Source organism: Carassius gibelio, chromosome B6 (assembly GCF_023724105.1).
Source record: "Carassius gibelio isolate Cgi1373 ecotype wild population from Czech Republic chromosome B6, carGib1.2-hapl.c, whole genome shotgun sequence".
NCBI classification, from domain to species: domain Eukaryota; kingdom Metazoa; phylum Chordata; class Actinopteri; order Cypriniformes; family Cyprinidae; genus Carassius; species Carassius gibelio.
In genome coordinates this window covers 4,833,764-4,852,696 of record NC_068401.1, presented here as the reverse complement: position 1 = coordinate 4,852,696, position 18,933 = coordinate 4,833,764, and the positions used below count along the sequence as shown (strand labels likewise).

Sequence of the window (18,933 nt, the reverse complement as noted above, 5' to 3'; positions counted from 1 at the left end):
ATCACTTTTGCCCATAAAAAATGTCCAAGCCTTTAATTCAAAGCGAGCATATCACAAACCTCATGTCTAAATTCAGGGGCAAAACCACATGAATGATTATCCACTCAGTTATCTTTCTTTCTGTTTGAACTCGGTCGAACGCTGATCCAACCGCAATAGGAAATAACAGGGTATCCATAATACACAGAGCTAAAGCTGCGGCGGTTGTTTAGAGAGGGGGAGCAGTAGAAATGGTTCAAGTGAAGCGTGTCTGATTGCAACACTGCGTTGATTTGGTTGCGGTGCCATACGGCCATAATGCGGCGGTCATTCTGATAGCTTGCAAATCGTCGCTATAATTACTTCTCGCCAAATCCAGATGAAGATCCTTATTCCAGATTAATTATCTTAATCACAGCATATCAGAGTCAGTTGAACCCACAGCGTCAGAATGTGAATCAATGTGTGATGACATTGAAAGGGCAGGGACGTCTGAGACATTCTGATAATTATGCATGGACAGGGATCCAATGACAAAACAAATCAGTTAGGTTCATCTCAGAAGTGGAACCGGCCTTGGAATTATACAAATGTATTGTGGAACTGTGATGAGACAGACAATGGTTTAAAAGTCACACGCTTGTGGAACGGAAGACTCACACTTCCCTTCCACTTACTGTTTACCATCACCTTACTATTTAACTTAATAACAGTAACAGCATGTTTGAATATGAACCACATTTTTGGTCCTAGGAGGGACACAAGTCCCTTATTCATATCACATCTTTATGTACGCCTGTGATTCTTTGCAGAATCATAATGAGCTGTTTGAAGTGTTAAACTATCTAACTGTGTAACCCCCATCTTCCCTAGTGACTTCTTGGCCTCAGCGGTATGTAAATGAATCCAAACACATTTAATAATTAACATAGAACAGTTTGTCACCATATTACATTCAAATTTCAACTTTAAAAATTAGGGCACCTTGTTTTATACTATAGTACAGTAGTTATGGAAAGTATTCAGACCCCCTTAAATTTTTTAATTTTGAAGGGCAGGGAGATAAAACTTTGTTATATTGCAGCCATTTGCTAAAATCATTTAAGTTCATTAAGCTCATTAATGTACACACAGCGCCCCATATTGATAGAAAAACACAGAATTATTGACATTTCTGCACATTTGAAAAAGGAAAGTGATCCGTTGCCATATACACAGCATTTTACACGTTAATATAGTCTCTAATAATAATACTATAAATTAATAAATGTTGAGCAAGGTAATTATTCTCTTAGTATTTGACCCTACAGAATGGAAAAGTATTGACCGACTGCAAAGTCAACATCATTTTTTCCTTAAAGCAGCACAAGGAAAAAAAGCCATTCATGAATAAATTATTTACAGTGATATTCTGTATCAAGTGTTCTGGGCAATCGCTGCAGTTTTTCCAAATCAAAGGCTGACAGCCGGCAGTCTGTGAGGTTCTCGGATTGCTGGCAGGAGATGCCGAGGAACAATGGGGCATCCCAGGGAACTGCTCTGTTCATGCTTTACATTATAGATTTCCAGTACAACACCAACTCATGCAATCTACAGAAATCTTCTGATGAATTCCTAACGGTTCGCTGCCCTGACACTGCTGTTGATTTTGAATACAAGAATGTGGTGCAGTAATACTGTAGAATTTCTGCTAAAAATACAGTTATACTGTTAAATGTTATCACAGTTTAAAATAACCAAACTATAAGTTTTCTATCAAAGCTTAAGAAAAAAATCAAAACCAAAAAGTAATTTTGAAATTTTATCTTGCAAGTCTGACTTTTTTCACAATTGCAAGATATAAATGCAGAATTGCGAGATACCAACGGATAATTAAGAGAAAAAAGTCAGAATCCCGCAGTTGTGAAAAATTTGCAATTTTGAGAAATCCGGTTTGTGAAAATAGAAATGCACAAAAAAGTCAAAAGAACTGTGAGATTGGGAGAATGTTTTATTTAAATGGTTAAATGTAAACTCAGAATTCTGAGATAAAAAAAGGCAGAATTATGAAATGTAAACAAAGAATTCTGAGAAAAAAGTGAGAATTGCTGAGATGTAAACTCAAAATTCATAATTTTTTATTTAATGTCACAATTCTGAATTTTTTTCTAAAACACTGCAGTTGTGAGTTACATCTCACAGTTCTGAGACAAAAGAATTGTCCAATTCGTGAGACAAACTCAAAATTGCAGAATTGTTAAATGTAATGTCAGAAATCAGAGAAAAAGCCAGAATGTAAAATGTAAAAGTATTATCAATTTTAATTATTTATTTATTTATTCATTTATTTTATAAAACTGAATTCAATCTTGCAATTCTGACTTTTTTCTCATAATTATTAGTCCCTAGTACCAAATGTTTCCTCTTTAGCTGTGTCATCTCAGAACTGTCTGAGTCTGAGTGGGCTGAGATGTAGACATCTTTAGGGGCACAATGTGCCCTCTGCATGTTGAACACTGATCCAACTTACAATTCTCTACAAACAGATGTATAAGACTGAGGGGCTGAGAAACACCCTGTGGTATTCATTAGTCAGGAGCTGATCCTGCTGCACTGTACAGCAGCGCTCAGGGCAAGCCAATGCTAATGCGGCAGGACTTCCAGGATATATGGCATGTGGTCAGACCGGGTGAATAACATCCCCCTCCTATTACATTCTCCTCCTCTCCCTGCCCTTCAACTTAGGACCAGCCATGAAATCATGTCTACATGGTAACCCCTGTACTATTGAAAATCTTGTGAGATTTACATGCAACATTCACGCAACAGTCTGTCAATCCATCTATTTAGACAAGTCTATTTCTAAAACAGATTATTTAAAAAATAAGAGCAAATAAAATAATAATACAAACGTCTTTTCACCACCAACAGACATTCAGCCAAAGTGCTGTACTATAAAATAACAGCAATAATATTCGTGGAAAATAAAATCAAATACATTTAAATTAAAAAGTTTTTTATCTTTTATAATTATAATTTTTGTATCTACAGTAAAGGCCTTAAGATCTGCAATGTAAATAATCAAATAAATAATCATAATAAAATAAAATAAAATAAAATAAAATACAAGATTAACAATAAAATAAAATAAAAGTAGTATCACTATAAAATAACAAGATAACCTGTAAAAGAAGCTGCTTGACGCATGATTCCACAACAACACAGTATAGCGTGAAAATGCTGACATATCCAGGTGAAAACATAAAGCGAAGAGTCTGATTTAACCTGCCAGTTGTCTCTCAGGAGAGCAGAGAAGTCAAGAGAACAGTCAGTAGAAAGACTAGCCTCTTGAATTGATCATGCCAGGAATCAATGGTTCTATGGTCTCTAGCTACTTGTTAGAAGAGATCAAACCACTTTTTGAGGTCTCTGGAAATAAAGGCAGGGAGCACGCAACGACCCCAGCTTTAACACACGCACAGTCACACAGAACACACGAGTGTGTCCACCCTCCAAAATACCATGTCCTCATGTAATAATTTACTCCTACCTGCATCTGGGATAGATTAATTAGGCCTGCAGAGAGCTCTGGCACTGCGTACAATCATTTACAAGAGGCTGGAGGGGTCTTACTATTTCAAACGAATTGGCACAACAATTAAGAGTGTTAAGAAAAAACGCAGAAGGCTGATAAATGGAGAGAAAAAAACAAGGTTGAGAAATAAGTATAGAGACAAAGAAAGGACATTTAAGGAGAAAGAGATACAAAGTTTCGATAATGTACTTAGAGTATAATAAGAAAGAGAAGAACGCCTCTCGGAAATGTAGGCAGTAATTTTCTTATTTTCAGAATATTATTGGAGTATTATATTTTACAAGAAAATACAAGTTTAGTCCTTCTACTTAAAAATGTAACATTTTATTCAAAAGAGTTACTTATGGAAGCAACGTTTTAACTCACAGTTAATTCTGAGTTCATATCGCATAATTCTTTTGAAAATACTTTTTTTCAAAATTGCGAGATATAAACTTGCCGTTCTGAGAAATATATTAGAATTGCACGATGTTAACTCGCAACTGTGAGTGTATAATTGTAAGCTTGAATAACACAATAAAAAAAATATTTAAAAAAATTAAATTGAGATAAAAATTTGCAGTTAATTTGTTTTTTTATTCCATGGTGCAACCCCCCCCAAGAATTCAGATGTAAAAATTCATACAGTAACTGCAAGGTGTGAACTCAGTCAGAATTGCTAACAGACTAAGAATTGTGAGAATTTGTAGTTTATGTATATATCTCACAATTCTGAATTTATATTTGGAGTTTATAAACTAACTCTGAACTGTGAGATACAGTATAACCTTGGCTTCATACTTGCTGTTTCTTTGTCATTATTTGTGAAATGTTATTTTTTGGGATGAAAATGGTTTTCAAAATAAATCCTGCACTACTTTCTTTTTCAGTGTAGCTTTCTGTGATTTCAAATGTAACATTTCTATCAATCAATCAGGGCTTTATCAACAAATAACTTTTAAAGGATGACATGTTTGAGAGGACAATAGATGTTGATCCAGGAACACATGGACGGGTTTGTGCATTCAAAAACATTGAAACAGAGCACAAAAATAAAAATAAATAAATCAATGAAATATAAACTGTAGGGGTTCAAGAAATTATTTTGCAGTTTGCTTTGCTTAGAAGGAGTTACAGCGCACTCACGATCACCAAGGTGCCAGACAAACAAGACTGAAAACCTCAAAAAATAAACTGTCTGCACACTTGAATCCTTAAAGCAAATTTAATCACCAAGCTTTCGGTCAAAACCAAGCTGTCACAAAGCAAGCTCACAAGGGAGACACTGGAAAAATAAAAAGATATGATGCAATGGTCAAAGACGTCTAACACATGAACGCACAAGAAAAACAGCACAATGGCACTTTAATTTTAGGCACCTAAAAAAGATAATAAGCGAAATACTTGAAAGATTAAACAACATTAAGACCTCAATGTCATTGGTATTACAATGCAAAGAGTATGACATATGTTTGCAGACATCATGCATCAGGGATTAATGTGTTATTTCATTAGATGCATTTTGATTGATGCGTCAAGTAGGGGATGTAGAAAATCACCTCTGCTGCAATGAGACTTTGATTGTGTCTATGGCAGTTTGAAACTGGCAATCTATCCTCAAAGCAATCTGCACAGCAGCCATTCTTCTCGTCTCCCTGCTCGCCCGTCCTCTCAGGGGGAACACCAGTGTAACTCTTTATAAAGAGTCAAACAACTAGACCTAAACAACTGCAAAGGATGTTAAGCAGGGCAGAAAGTGCTGTTTCCTCGCTGATATCACACACCAAACACAGTCTGCCACAAAGACTTGTGTTCACAAAACAATTAGAACAGAGCTGAAACTAGTGGAAAGATACAGGAGGTAGCAATGATTCAGGGATTATGAGCTGGTTCTGAGCTTCTGTTGTAGTTCCATTTAGTAAAAATACTAGAACCTTTTAATAAATCATACTACAAAAAACATTGGTCTTTTTCATGTTTTGTTTATAATATATACATTTCTTTTAGAATTATAATACAAATGTGTATAAATTTAAAAATCAAAATACAGAAAAAATCTTATAATAATTAATTATAAAAATAATTGACATGTCTAATTGAATAAAAATAAATATTATTACGTAATTTCCATTAATATGTACCAATATAACAAATGAATAATATAAAATAATATTTACTTACATTCAAATATCTAGAAAAAAAATTAATGGACACTTAACGCTTTAATCTTTTACATTTTATTTTATCTTTTTTGGGAGGCCGCAAAAAAGACCATATGGATGTTTGATTCAACCGAAATTGAAAATCTGGAGTGATTTGTGAAAATGAGTTTCATAAATTAGTGAATCTAATGCTCTCCTGGATCAAAAGACAAGGAAAGATTGCCAAACTTGTCAAATGACATATTTAGCAAATTTGCCAAATAAAAAACATCACAAAATTCTAATTCATTGTGAATATTCTATATACCATATTGCTCAGCTCTTACACCTGGGATGATAAAAATAAATGAAATGCATTTAGATTATTGCACAAACAATGATCGCAAATTTCCATAGTCTGTCAATTTTATGGGCTCTGCAACCAATGATCGATTTCCATTTCTATTTCAATCTGCATGCTTTCACAGATTGTCTGAAACGCAGTACATCATGTCACTTTTCCTCTGTTTTCAAATGCACTAATAATACAAAGAGCTGCAGCCACTCCTTTTAGACAACTGCCGATTGTTCTCCACTCATTTCACAAGCCTAAATACATAAATTACCCCCACCAAAATTAAAAACCCCTTCCATGCAATGGGAATCTTTGCATATTTATGATATCTGGAAGAGCTCTCCATCTCCATCAATGGCATTCATTAATATGCAAACTGCATGTATTTAGTGAAGTGGGTTTGTGTGACAGGCCGTGCTGTCTTCCGTCAAACTCCACAAACACTCCACATCAACAGACTGCAATAATAGTGGCTTGAAGCCTGCATCGTTGTTTTGTGACATTCTTCCACCCTGGCTCTTCTTAATGTGTGTCTACGGTTCCTGAAATCCCTCTGTGTCCAAGTTCGGTAGAAAGGGCGTGTCCGAGCCGTCAATCAAATTTATGGCGCTGCTGTTGGCCAGCTACATGCTGACATCGCTGCTGCCGTGAGACCTGGTGAAGCCGGCAGGAACGGAAGACCATCCATCAAGCCGACAGTCAGGCAATACAAACCCCTCGGAGGGCGAGAACACACACGTCCTTCCAGTGCCAGATTTATCGCCCTCATATATATACGCTCCGCTGATGGATACCTCGTAAATGGCCGATCAGAAAAGCTGAATTAAAGCTCCACCCACAATGGCATTCTTCACTCTCACCGGCATGCACATTAGCAGAAAGGTCATCTTATGTTATCGCAATTTGTATTTTTGTTTTTTTTAGAATCAAGGAATAATAGCAGGTATTTGGGAAAGTAACTTTACATTTTCTCATTCTATAAATATTTTCCTGAATTTCAACTACCTTTATTTGTAGAGAGAGGGATACAGGGTCAGGAAATTACAAAAGCGGGATTCAAATACGCATCACCTGCCAATAAGCCTTAAGATGTGAGAAGGTACGCTTTCAAACAGTACACCTTTGTACCAAAGGGTGGATTTTAGAACTTTAACAGTACATATTAGTACCTTCTGAAGAGGTACTGCCCCACTGATATTTTTTGTATGTGTGAACCAACAGCTAAGTCTCAGCTTTAAAGCAATTAACCACTTTCTAAAACAATGTGTTACAGCAATTTTAGCAGGGTAAAGGGTGTTTTTGAGCAAAGCAAGTAGCAGTTTTAAATTCCTTTAATAAAACAGCAGAAACAGCATGATGATAAATGAATTCAATAAATCGTTAAATGTATTATAGCTCAATGGAAATCCTAATCTAAAAGGAATGTACACCTAAAAATGAAAATTCTCTCATTTACTCACCCTCCTGTTGTTCCAAACCTATATGAATTCCTTTCTTCTGTGGACACAAAAGAAGATATTTTGAGAAATGTCTTAGTGTCTTTGTTTTGTCCATTCAGTACTTTCAAGTCAATTAACTCCAATGTTGTTTGGCTCACAACGTTCTTTGAAATATCTTTGCTTGCGATACGCAATAGATGGTATGACACAAAGATGTGTAAATGATGAAAGAATTTTTCAACCCTAACTTTTACACTTTATATTAATACACAATGACTTTGAATGTGGCTCATCCGATCTGAAATGTGATTCTGAACACCACATTTTACGAAAGGATTTGAAAACCAACAAACCTGCTGTACAAATGAGTGAGAAATAGCAGATATCAATTTTTAAATCCATGTTGAAATTCCACATTAAATACAAACTGTATTAACAGAATGGCAGTACAAAAAATAGGCTACTTATGACAACCTAATAAGAATCTTTCTGACATAAATACACTTAAATCTGCCTGTTTATAAAAAGCAGCAGCATTTACAGAAGAATCAATCACAGTTTTGGCACTCTGTCAGTTGTGTTTAGGAAACTCTTTGTTAGATGAGCACACTCACTTTCACATAACTGCTGATGTCTTATTTTGCTGAAGTAACGGCATTTTAATTCTCAAGGATCCTGAAATGCTGAAAATTTCATTAAATATCCATTATTCTTTGTTCCTTGCACTTGTCATCCTCGCCTTTTCTTTCTTACACATTCGCTCTGTTCCAAAATCTAGTGAGATGTCTATCTAGACAACATTTTAATTTATTATAGGTGTGCTCCATACACAACAAATGTGTTTGAAGGCATCTTACTTGTGTTGTCTTCTAAAACAAATTTTAGGGTCAGTTATAGAAACAAGTCTCTTGTGCTCACCAAGGCTGCACTGAATTGATCAAAAATATAGTAAAAACAGTAATACTGTGAAATATTTTTAGATATTTAAAATGTTTTTTTTTTTAAATGTAATTTATTCCTGTGATGCAAAGCTGAATTTTCAGCAGCATTACTCCAGGCTTCAGTGTCACGTGATCCTTCAGAAATCATTCTTATATGCAGATTTGTTGCTCAAGAAAGTCTTTCTTATTATTATCAGTGTAGAAAACAGTTGTGCTGCTTAATATTTTGTGGAAACCATGAAATGTTATGATTTCTTTGAAAAACAGAAATGAACTCTGTCTGTCCTGCAGAGTGTCGATGTATTCTGTTGCTAGCCACTGATTATGCAGGCAGTAGTGGGCAATGAGGCAACTCACTAGGTTTCGAAACAGAGCTTTTGCCTGTTTACACGCTTGTTTATGTCCACACTTCAGACATTTCAAAGGCTAAAACTGAGTCTAAAAGAAAACCTCCGGAAATGTATTTATACAATCTGCGTCCCAGAATTGAATCAGAACCAAACATCATAACCGAGGTGCCTCTATATTGAATTGCGGTTCTCTGATGCACGTTGAGTAGATTCTCATATTTTTTTTTAGGCTGACAGCACAGCACAGTGCCTGAGATAAAAAAGACAACATATGGACTGGATTCACTGACTTGAATATGAATAAAAACATCTAAGGAAGAGATTGTCTACAAAACCTTTGTTGTGATGTGCTCCCCTAACCAAGATGAAAACAGAAATCAATGTGGTGAAATTATATCACTGCTATATAAAAAAGAGTGATCTGCACAATAACATCAAAGCAAATATTGTATATATAAGACATTCAAAGACATTCAACACAATGTGTGTATTTGTCTATATATGGCATGTTTTTTTTTCTTTAAAATGACATGCACTAACGAATCTTGCAGAATAGGAACAGGAACGCATATGAAAAAAAAAAATGCACGTTCCTGGTCATATCCATTTTGTTTTCATGTTGACTTTAAATGGAGGGGCAAAGAAAATTTTTAAGCGGAAAGGAAAGAAATGAAAAAAAAGTGTCATGCCTTAGCAGCTGTCAAAGGTAGCTATGTTTTATCTTGTGTTATTCAGTAAATGTTCTGCCTATAACGCTGAGAGGAAATAATACAATGTTCCTGTATTGGGCGGTTATACTGCAGAGCAGCTGTGAAATTCTTCATTGTTGTTCGAAGCAGGTACAACAAGCATATCCAGACTCTTCTCAACAAGAGCCGGCTTCTCTGAGGAATCTAGAGGCAGTGCCTCCTCAAAAACACTTGTAAGACAAAATAATCAATAGTACCACAATAAGGCTAAGCTAATTTTATAAAAGATAAGATCATACAGAGTTAACACCGACACATTGACATTTCTATCTCTTTTGGCTTGATGAATTCTTGATCATACAACACCACATTTGATCTTTAGGGGTTTGCCCTGGAGAGACTGGGTTCACCATTCTTTGACCCATGAGTAAATGTTTACAGTACTTTTGAGAAAAAGTTTGGCTGTATGTGTGTGTGTGCTTGAACTCAGCATCCCATTTTCACTCTGTCCCAGTGCTAAAGATGTCTCAGGTGTGCTGGAGAGCTTTAAAGATTTGACTGATAAAAACCCCACATGACCACAGCAGGGTCACTGACCCACACTTTTCATTCACACATCCACAGAGGTTCATTCAAGGGACACCGGGTACACAAGACAGATAACGGACTTAGGCTCTTCTGGTCTGGGTGGATCTCACAAAGTCAGTTAATATTTTCACCCCAAAATATACCTTTCAAATTTTTGTGATAAGTACTATATATATATATATATATATATATATATATATATATATATATATATATATATATATATATATATATATATATATATATATATATATATATATACTTTACATACACACAATTTGGGTTTTCACAAAAATATTTAGCAGCAGTTGTTTTCAGCAACATTAAAAAAAAGTTTCTTGAGCAGAAAATATGTATATTATAATGATTTCTGAAGTAACATGCAACACTGAAGACTGGAGTAATAATGCTGAAAATTCAGCTTTGCATCACATAAATAAATAACATTTTAAAAATTGCACTAATATTATTTCACATAAATAAATGTAGTCTTGTTGAGCATAAGAGACTTGAGCATAAGAGAAAAAATGGCCCCCTCCACATTCTGATAATGCAAGAGCTCATTTTTATAACTGCAATGCTTATTAGAAAGTAACAAGATTTTGGAGGAACGGATGCTTCATTTTCATAAAAAAATAAATATAAAAAAAACATTCCATTTTGACTGTCCATCAAAAAATAGCTTGTTTCTTTAGATTTTGGAGTAAACTGTAACCTGAACATGCCTTTGTTAGATTCTCAAGTCTTTCAACAACTTACAGAAAATAAATCCAACTAACAATTTATTTAAGAAATTGTGGTATTGTGGTGTCTCTGGTTCTTCTGCAAAAACAATTTTTGTAGCATTGTGTAAAAACTTTGTTTGTGTTCTCTCTAATATAACTGACCTTCAAATGACAACATATCCAAGATAAGGCCATGGCACGATCATCTTCATAGGTAGTGTGCACTAAAACCTGAATCTGATTAGCTGAAGTCTCAAGGTCTTGAGTGGGAGCTGTGTGGGACTGTGAAAAGTGCCGAAAGCAACTCTCCCTCACAGAGCATGAAAATGGAGAGGATGTTCTTGGACAATAAGCAAGCAAGGCCACATATCCAGAACAGCAGTAAAAAAAAAAAAAAAAGGAGAACCTTATCTTAAATACATATCATATATAAGTTGAACATTTTTGCAGTATTATTCAATACAATTTTTTTCCAAGTCTGAGACCCTCAATAAAATGTATTATTTCTGAACACATTATGTAGAAGTTGAATGTTTTTGCAGAAGTATTATTTAATATTAAAATGTTTAGACAGATATTGTTAGAATATAGAATTCTTTTTTTTTAAATAATCAGTTTCCTGTTATAAGTCACTAATTAAATAAGTTTGAATTATAATCATTATTTTTCACTGGATAATGGATATTAAACAAAACTTGAGACTTTTTGCTCCACAATCTTAAGGCATTCTAATATCCTGAATTTCTATCATATGACTGTATCTGCATGTTATAAAAACTTAATCCAAATAAAAAATGAAAAACTGCTGTTAGTGTAAAGCTAAACATTATTTAACGATGTCAGAGCATTAATAACAGTTATCTGAAAGTCCCTCCACACCTAATCTGTATTCATTAAACAGTAACTTTACAAAGCAAGGCTGACTGATTTATTTACAATTCGACATGAAAGACTCGCACTGCACAGTGATTCTCATAGTGGGGCGCAGGCTTGTGTATGATTCTGCTCATGTCACATTTGTGTTGTTCCATTTACATCCATAATTTCTGGAAGTCTTTGAACCTCGCAAAGACGCACTAAAGGCTTCACATGCAGGGAGCTCCAGTGGAGCACTGATACCCAGCACAATACAAACAGACTTTGTAATACCAGCGAGTACACACTGCGATCACATATTTGTCTTGCTTTGGTGAGGTTTAGATGACACACACACAGTTGTCTCAGCATTTGCATTGCAAACCAGTGAGAAGTTGATGTGCTGAGATTGTAAGTGGCATGGAGAAATCAATGATGAAACCAAGTGGAAATGTGTGGCTTTGATTTCGAGGCTTTTTTTACGTTTACATTTGTATGATGTCCACTGCAAAGTCTTGACGCAAAACCAGGTTTTATTGCAGCTTAACAGAGAATTGAGGTCTGAATTAAAAAAGCTGAATAGAAACCCAAAACTGACCACTGGCTGAGCAAATTCATTTAAGGGATTGTTCTGGCACACAAACACACACACATACAGTGCTGTACACCTTCTTGATAGTCAAAGCAGTGAGAGACTTTTATGTTCATACACACTGCGCTGCCTGGCAGATTTAAAAAAGCTGTGACTTTAACTAAACGTGTGCTGCTGCTGCTGAACAGGGGGCAAACTGAGGACAGCCAATACACTAAACACTACTTCAACGTCATAGCGCTCTGAGAAAGGGAAAGATTTGGTCCTCAAACAGCCTACGGTGTGACAGACACAATCTGAATTTGTCAGCACTGACAACAGATGGTTGGGACCACCAATAATAACATTCATACAGCTGTGTATGGTCAAACAATCTTATGTATGACACAGTATGTCTTGTTATTCACATCCAAAGGTGATTAGGATGTTGGCATGCTGTCATTTTCCTCTCATTGCATCCATTTCATATTTACACTGCCTCCTTATTCAAAATGTGCAAAATTACATACTAGCCAGGGAATTGGTGAAATATTTTAACAGCGAGTGAACAATCAGATGCATTTCTCACCGATTATATTTACATTTTTTTTATTCTTATTTACATTTATTTATATTTTAATAAACATCTATCCATCCATCCATCCATCCATCCATCCATCTATCGTTTGTAGAAAAATATTTATTAATACAGTACAAATTAATAAATATGTGTGCATGTGTTTGTGCATGTGTGTATCAAACATTTTATTAATACATTAATATTTTGATTTTGTATAAACAATTTATTGATTATTTTTTTCATCCATTTGTACATTTATTTTTATATATACTGAAATAATTACATGGCAAATATTGGTAAATAAATGATTATTACCATTATGAGAAATACACAAACACAAACACACACACACACACACACACACACACACATATGCATGTGTGTATCATACATTTTATTAACAAATTATTTGTTACAAACAAATAATTATGCTAAAACAACTATGATGATAATTTTTTCCTGTATACAGAAATGTCAAATTAGGTGTTACACTTTGTTTTAAGGTGCACTTCTTAAAGTGTAATTCATTTTTAAGTACTCAGTAATATTAATTAGTAACATGCTATAGGGTTATGTTTATGACTTGGTTTAGGGTTAGTTGCATGCAACTACGCATAATTTATTGTTATCACTATATTAAGTACATCTAATGTGTAACAAAGACACTATAAAATAAAGTGTTACCTTAGAATGAGTTACCGTTTAACTTGACCTAAAGTGGAGGATTTTAGACATGCAACTATAATAAATATGATTTCTAACTCACTAACTGACCAGTCAGCCTTACTGAGCCATTCTTAATCTTAACTAAGCACACTGTGTGTCTTCCTGAGCCAGTCGATTATTTTTCATTGTCTTTGGGTTTTTCAGTGATCAGTTCCGGGCCATACTTTCTGTCTCAGTACTCTGATCCGTCTGAAAACTAGATCTTATTTTGCCAAGAGGTTATCCCATCGGGGCAGTTCAAAGGCCCCTCAAAATCTCCACATAACATTGACATGGCTGTGAAATCTTCAGTTTTACATCCCCACCTTGGGCAAAGAGATATGGCCGGCACAGCTGGACTTGGCCTAGTTAGTATTCTGCCTGACTGTAGGGTACAGCGCAGGGGTTTATAGTGTTCCACTGACAGTAAAGGTCAGACCTCAATGGGCAAGCAATCTGTTAAGCCCCCTTCAACTGTGTATTGCACACACACTCACAAAGACTCCCAAACACACACAGGGCAAGATTACATGACTTAGACCAGTTCCACAGACCCAATCACTCTCTTCACTCACAAACACAGTAAGCCCCTCTCTCACTTGTTCCACTGCTCACGCACATGCCAGCATCTGGGAAAATCACATGAAACATGTCAAGAACATGCCTGGGTCATGTTTCACTCCCAAAGTCAAAAGAAAAACACTACTTTTTTTTTCTTTTGCTTTGTGACATTACTTTGATAAGAAATAAGCAACGCTTTCTTTTGTATTATTTATTTTCCTGTTATTTTCAATGATGATTATTATTACAGTAATTCAATTAATTATTATATTATTTTAATACATTATCAAATGATGTAAATTGAACATAAATAGACTTAAAAGTGGTCTAAAAACTATTTTCACTCGGAAATTGCTAGGCAATTTCTCAATTAACTACAAAGAAACTGAACTGAATTAAACATGAAATTTTGAAGTTGAAAGGCTGAAATAATCCTTTATTGTAAAATGTCCTCCAATAATAATAAAAAATAATTAAAGACCTTTGCAGATCAGATTAATTCTTAAGAAATGTGGTATGCTATAGATTAAGTACAATGTAAAGTACAAGGTTTACATTCTGTAATGTAAAGGATTTCACGTCATGTATAAATCACTAGTCAACAATCCTTCCAAACAAACAGACCAATACACAAGATAAACACAGAAACACAATTCACTGTTTTTAAAGGTTAGACATAATATGTCACAGACTAAATATACCTGGCAGACCATAAATACTTACATAAAGACTAACACTGAAAGAAAACCGGAGACCAGAATATCACAGAGATTTGGTAAACCACCCAGAGCATCCTAGCACAGTGGAGGTGAATTCTTTGCATTTTGCAATTCAATGCAAACTTTAAATAATGAGAAAACAATTTTAAATAAATGTAAATGTGCATGCGCACAAACACAAAAAATAAAAAAAGATGCCTCTGGAGGTTGGACCACAAGACACCTCCAATCTGTACCGGTTATACAGCTCACAGCAAACGCAGAACTGTGGATCAGTATAGTATCTCATCAAAGAAATACTATACAAAATGCCAAGGATGTCCTTGAAGTCCACCCGTATGGAAAAACACACAGAATACAATAAAGAGAAGGCGCTGATGCTTCTATGGATGGGCTGAAAACATTTGATTGCTTGTATAAGATATTTGACTGTACACGTTTTTCATGAGCAATGCTGCTTTTCACTCCCATGTTAAATGTGTTTCACCCTGGGTCTTTATCATTAAGACGCATTGCCTACGACAAATGTAGCCTAGAAAAAAAAAGGAAAACTGAGCTACAAATTGAGAGTGAAGCAGAAAGATCACGTTGATGGAAGGAAGATGTATGAACTAATTCACTATTTTTTTAATTAGCTTCCCTGTTTTGTTTTGTAAAAAAATATCCATGCATATCATTGTTCTTTTTGTTGATTTTGATTGCTTCTATTGTCCTCATTTGTAAGCAGCTTTGGATAAAAGCGTCTGCTAAATGACTAAATGTACATTTAAGATAAATCTACTGTATATATCTTAATATATAAATAGAATTTTTTGATACATTATCTTGAACATGCTTTTGTACTAATGGGCCTGCAGTCATTTGGCAAAAAACACTTAAAAATATAAAAAATGTAAATGATAAATTAATTTAAAAACTAATTTAAAAAAACTTAAATGAATTAAGTTAATTAAATGAATGAAACTAGCAGAAATGTCTAGCCAAATAAATAAATTAATTAATGGCTCTTGAGATGAAATGACTAAAGCAATAATTTTGCCCGAAGTGAAAGTTTGAAATGAAAGTTTCCAAATCAACATGACTTTCTTTCTAATAATACAAGTGTATGGGAAATGCGGGCTGGGGCTCCAAAATGAGAAAAAATGATAGATAGGAGAAGTCCAAATTATTTATGATAATAAAACATATTACTAAGTCATATGACCGATTTCTGTGAGGAACAGACAGAATTTTTGAGTAAATGACAGAACTTGTATTTTTTGGGATGATCTGTTCTATTAAAATTAAGCATTATGAATTTTTTATACAAACGGATACGATCTGTACCCCAATGTAGTAATGGTGGCGAATTAGATCACAAGCCTTCATATCTCATGAAGATAAAATTGGTCATTTTTAGTGCTGCTGTCATAATGGCAATATGAGCGCTGCGGAGATAGATAAATGTGCACTGGCCTGAAGTCCATTCAGCCAAACATTCACATGGAATCTGACTCTCTTAAAAAGGTGTATGAGGCTGAAGGGGGGTCATCTCTGCAAGCTGGTCTGCTGAGCAAATCCAGTTATGGCAATGAATGTGACATCCACACAGTGACGACAATTCCATTTCCGACAGCCTTATGGTGAGGTGACTTCATACCTGCCTTTCCATCAAACATAATTGACAATAAAACACATAAAAGCCCACATAGAGTGCAGCAAGTGCAGTCTCTTATCAGCGGCTGTGTACTTTCACATCTTGCTGAAGGAAAGTGCTAATTCTGACTCGTCAACCTAAAAATGCATCACCATCCACATTTACGAACCCCTTGGCCTGTGACATTTTAGTGTCGGAACTTGCCACCGGGACTCGTCTGGATCACTCTGCCCCTCTGATCTGATGCTAACCGTTTCTGAATATTATAGCTGATCCGAACACTGGAAATTGCTGAAAGGTCACTGGCACAATAGCTCCTCTTCATACACTCTGTGTCAAGGTCACACCGACTCACTACTGAGAAAACAAATCAAAATAAACCCTCATGTCAATTTGCACATGCTGTTATAAAACTCTTGATGATCTCACAGAGAAACTCTCCTTCGAAGATCAGTTCACTCTTTCAGCAAAGATCCACTTGCTTAGCAAATAAACAAACAAATAAAATCTGAAATAATAATAAAGACATATTGCATTTCTTGATTTTTAATGACAATTAAATCACATGCATACATGAATATAATTATAATAAAAATTGTGTATATATAAATTATATATTGAAACATGTTCAGGTATTTTATTCCTTATGTATATTTTACTATGTATTACTTATATTCCTATTATTCTCATTTCAAATTACACATATACAATTAATTATCAATTTTATTTCAATGTACAAATTAAACGATACAAAATAAACACAGGTTTAACATAAATAAATAAGTACTGTCAAACGATTAATCGTGATTAATCACATCCGAAATAAAAATTTGTGTTTACATAATGTGTGCATGCTGTGTATATCTATTATGTCTATATAAATACACATACATACATCTACAATATATATTGTTTGTATATATATATATATATATATATATATATATATATATATATATATATATATATATATATATATATATATATATATATGAAATATCCAATGCAAAATAACCATTGTCAGAAAAAGCTTCATTTAATTTTTTTTGAAGTACCATAGCGCATGTAGGTTCTGCAATTGCATCATATACAAGTATAAACATTCTCCAGGCATCAGACTGTTAACTCCTTTCTAAAATCTCTATTTTTAAGTGTGGGACTGGGATCTAAGGAGAGAAGCAATGAGGAACTGTTCTGAATCAGTCACTTGGATGTTGATTTCCATTAAGTCTAATTTCAATTTATGACTCAGTTATCAAATTCACGCTCAATAACAACGCGCAGAACATACACGATAATACAGCACCTCCAGGGCCTTTTGCTTCATTAGCAAAGCCAAAATAGCCTATAAGTGAAGCCAACTGTGGGTTTTCAGTTGACAAGAGTTTATAAATGTATCAAGATTGCATTTTAGACTTCAGCCCAAGTCACAGGACAGTGTGAATGACGGCACTGATATCTCAATTGGATCCACTGAAAAGAGTGTGAAGAACCACTAAATAAAGCATCTGACATGCTCATTATTTTTCAAAGGTGTCTTCATACATGCAACGCCTATCAATTATGGTATCAAGAATATGTGCCAAGTCGTCTCCAAGTGTCATTCAATGCTCAAAAGGTTCAGTAGAGGAATGCCTGGCATCCTGATTTAAGGACTTAATTGAGCAACAGAAGGCTTGACAGGAGAGATGTGCAATGACATATCATCAGAGACAAGTCGAACGAAACCGAGTGAAAAGTGAAAACATCTGTAATTCATGCACTTCACAGTCAATTCAGAGCTTTTTTTGGAAGCCAAAAATCTCTTGTACAGTAGCTCTGGGGAAGCATCCATTTATAAAGCATGCAGGACCAGGCTGGCCAACAAAAATGCTGCTTTTACACTGTCTCAACATCTGAAATGGATATCTAACATTTCAAATGCATGCCATGTCTATCAGGACCATCTACTTTCTCCAAGCTCGTTTTCAATGCACATGAATGATTTCCCCAAATGGAAGCTGTGAATGTAAAGTACATGCCCCAGATTTTTCCAAAGTTCCTCATGTTTGCGGTCCAGTATGCAGACCCTCTGGCGATCCTGTCCTGCGGGCTGAATTTGTTATTGGATACATCACACCATTAAAGGAGATTAACCAGGATTAGTGGAAACCCTTAGAGACACTCATTAAAAGAGGCTAAGTGTAAATGCTGTAGGGTACAAGATGTGCTAGCTGGATTACGCTCAGATTTATCATGTTAAAAGCCAGACTGAAAATATGCTCCACTGAGATGTTAGAATTTTATGCAGAAATTTCTATCTTGCAAGATACACTCAAAAATGTATTTAAATGACAACGGTGAAAAAGCAAAAGACTATAGCGCGCTTTTAAAGATGCCGAAGTGATTTCATAAGGTGAAGGATCACTATTTGTAACCGATGGTAATTAACTCAAGCAAGGAATGTCGGAAAATTTCATTAACATCCCATCTTTCCATCTCTAAGCTTGTGCAAATTCAAAAGGCGGACAGAATCAAAGTCTTAAGCTTCAATAATAATTTAAACA

The 18,933-nt window shown here is 34.9% G+C and overlaps 1 protein-coding gene across 2 annotated transcripts in view; it reads right to left on the bottom strand.

The window, feature by feature from the left end:
- The window catches only part of LOC127958991 (RNA-binding protein Raly-like), a 67,166-nt gene that overhangs the window by 35,527 nt on the left and 12,706 nt on the right, over window positions 1-18,933 (bottom strand). Inside the window, exon 3 of one of the 2 annotated variants that reach the window (XM_052557990.1) lies at window positions 7,489-7,525. The exons of the other annotated variant lie outside the window; for it this stretch is intronic. The gene's annotated coding sequence lies outside the window, so the exon portion shown is untranslated. The remainder of the gene's footprint in view (window positions 1-7,488; window positions 7,526-18,933) is intronic. 2 annotated transcript variants of the gene reach the window in all.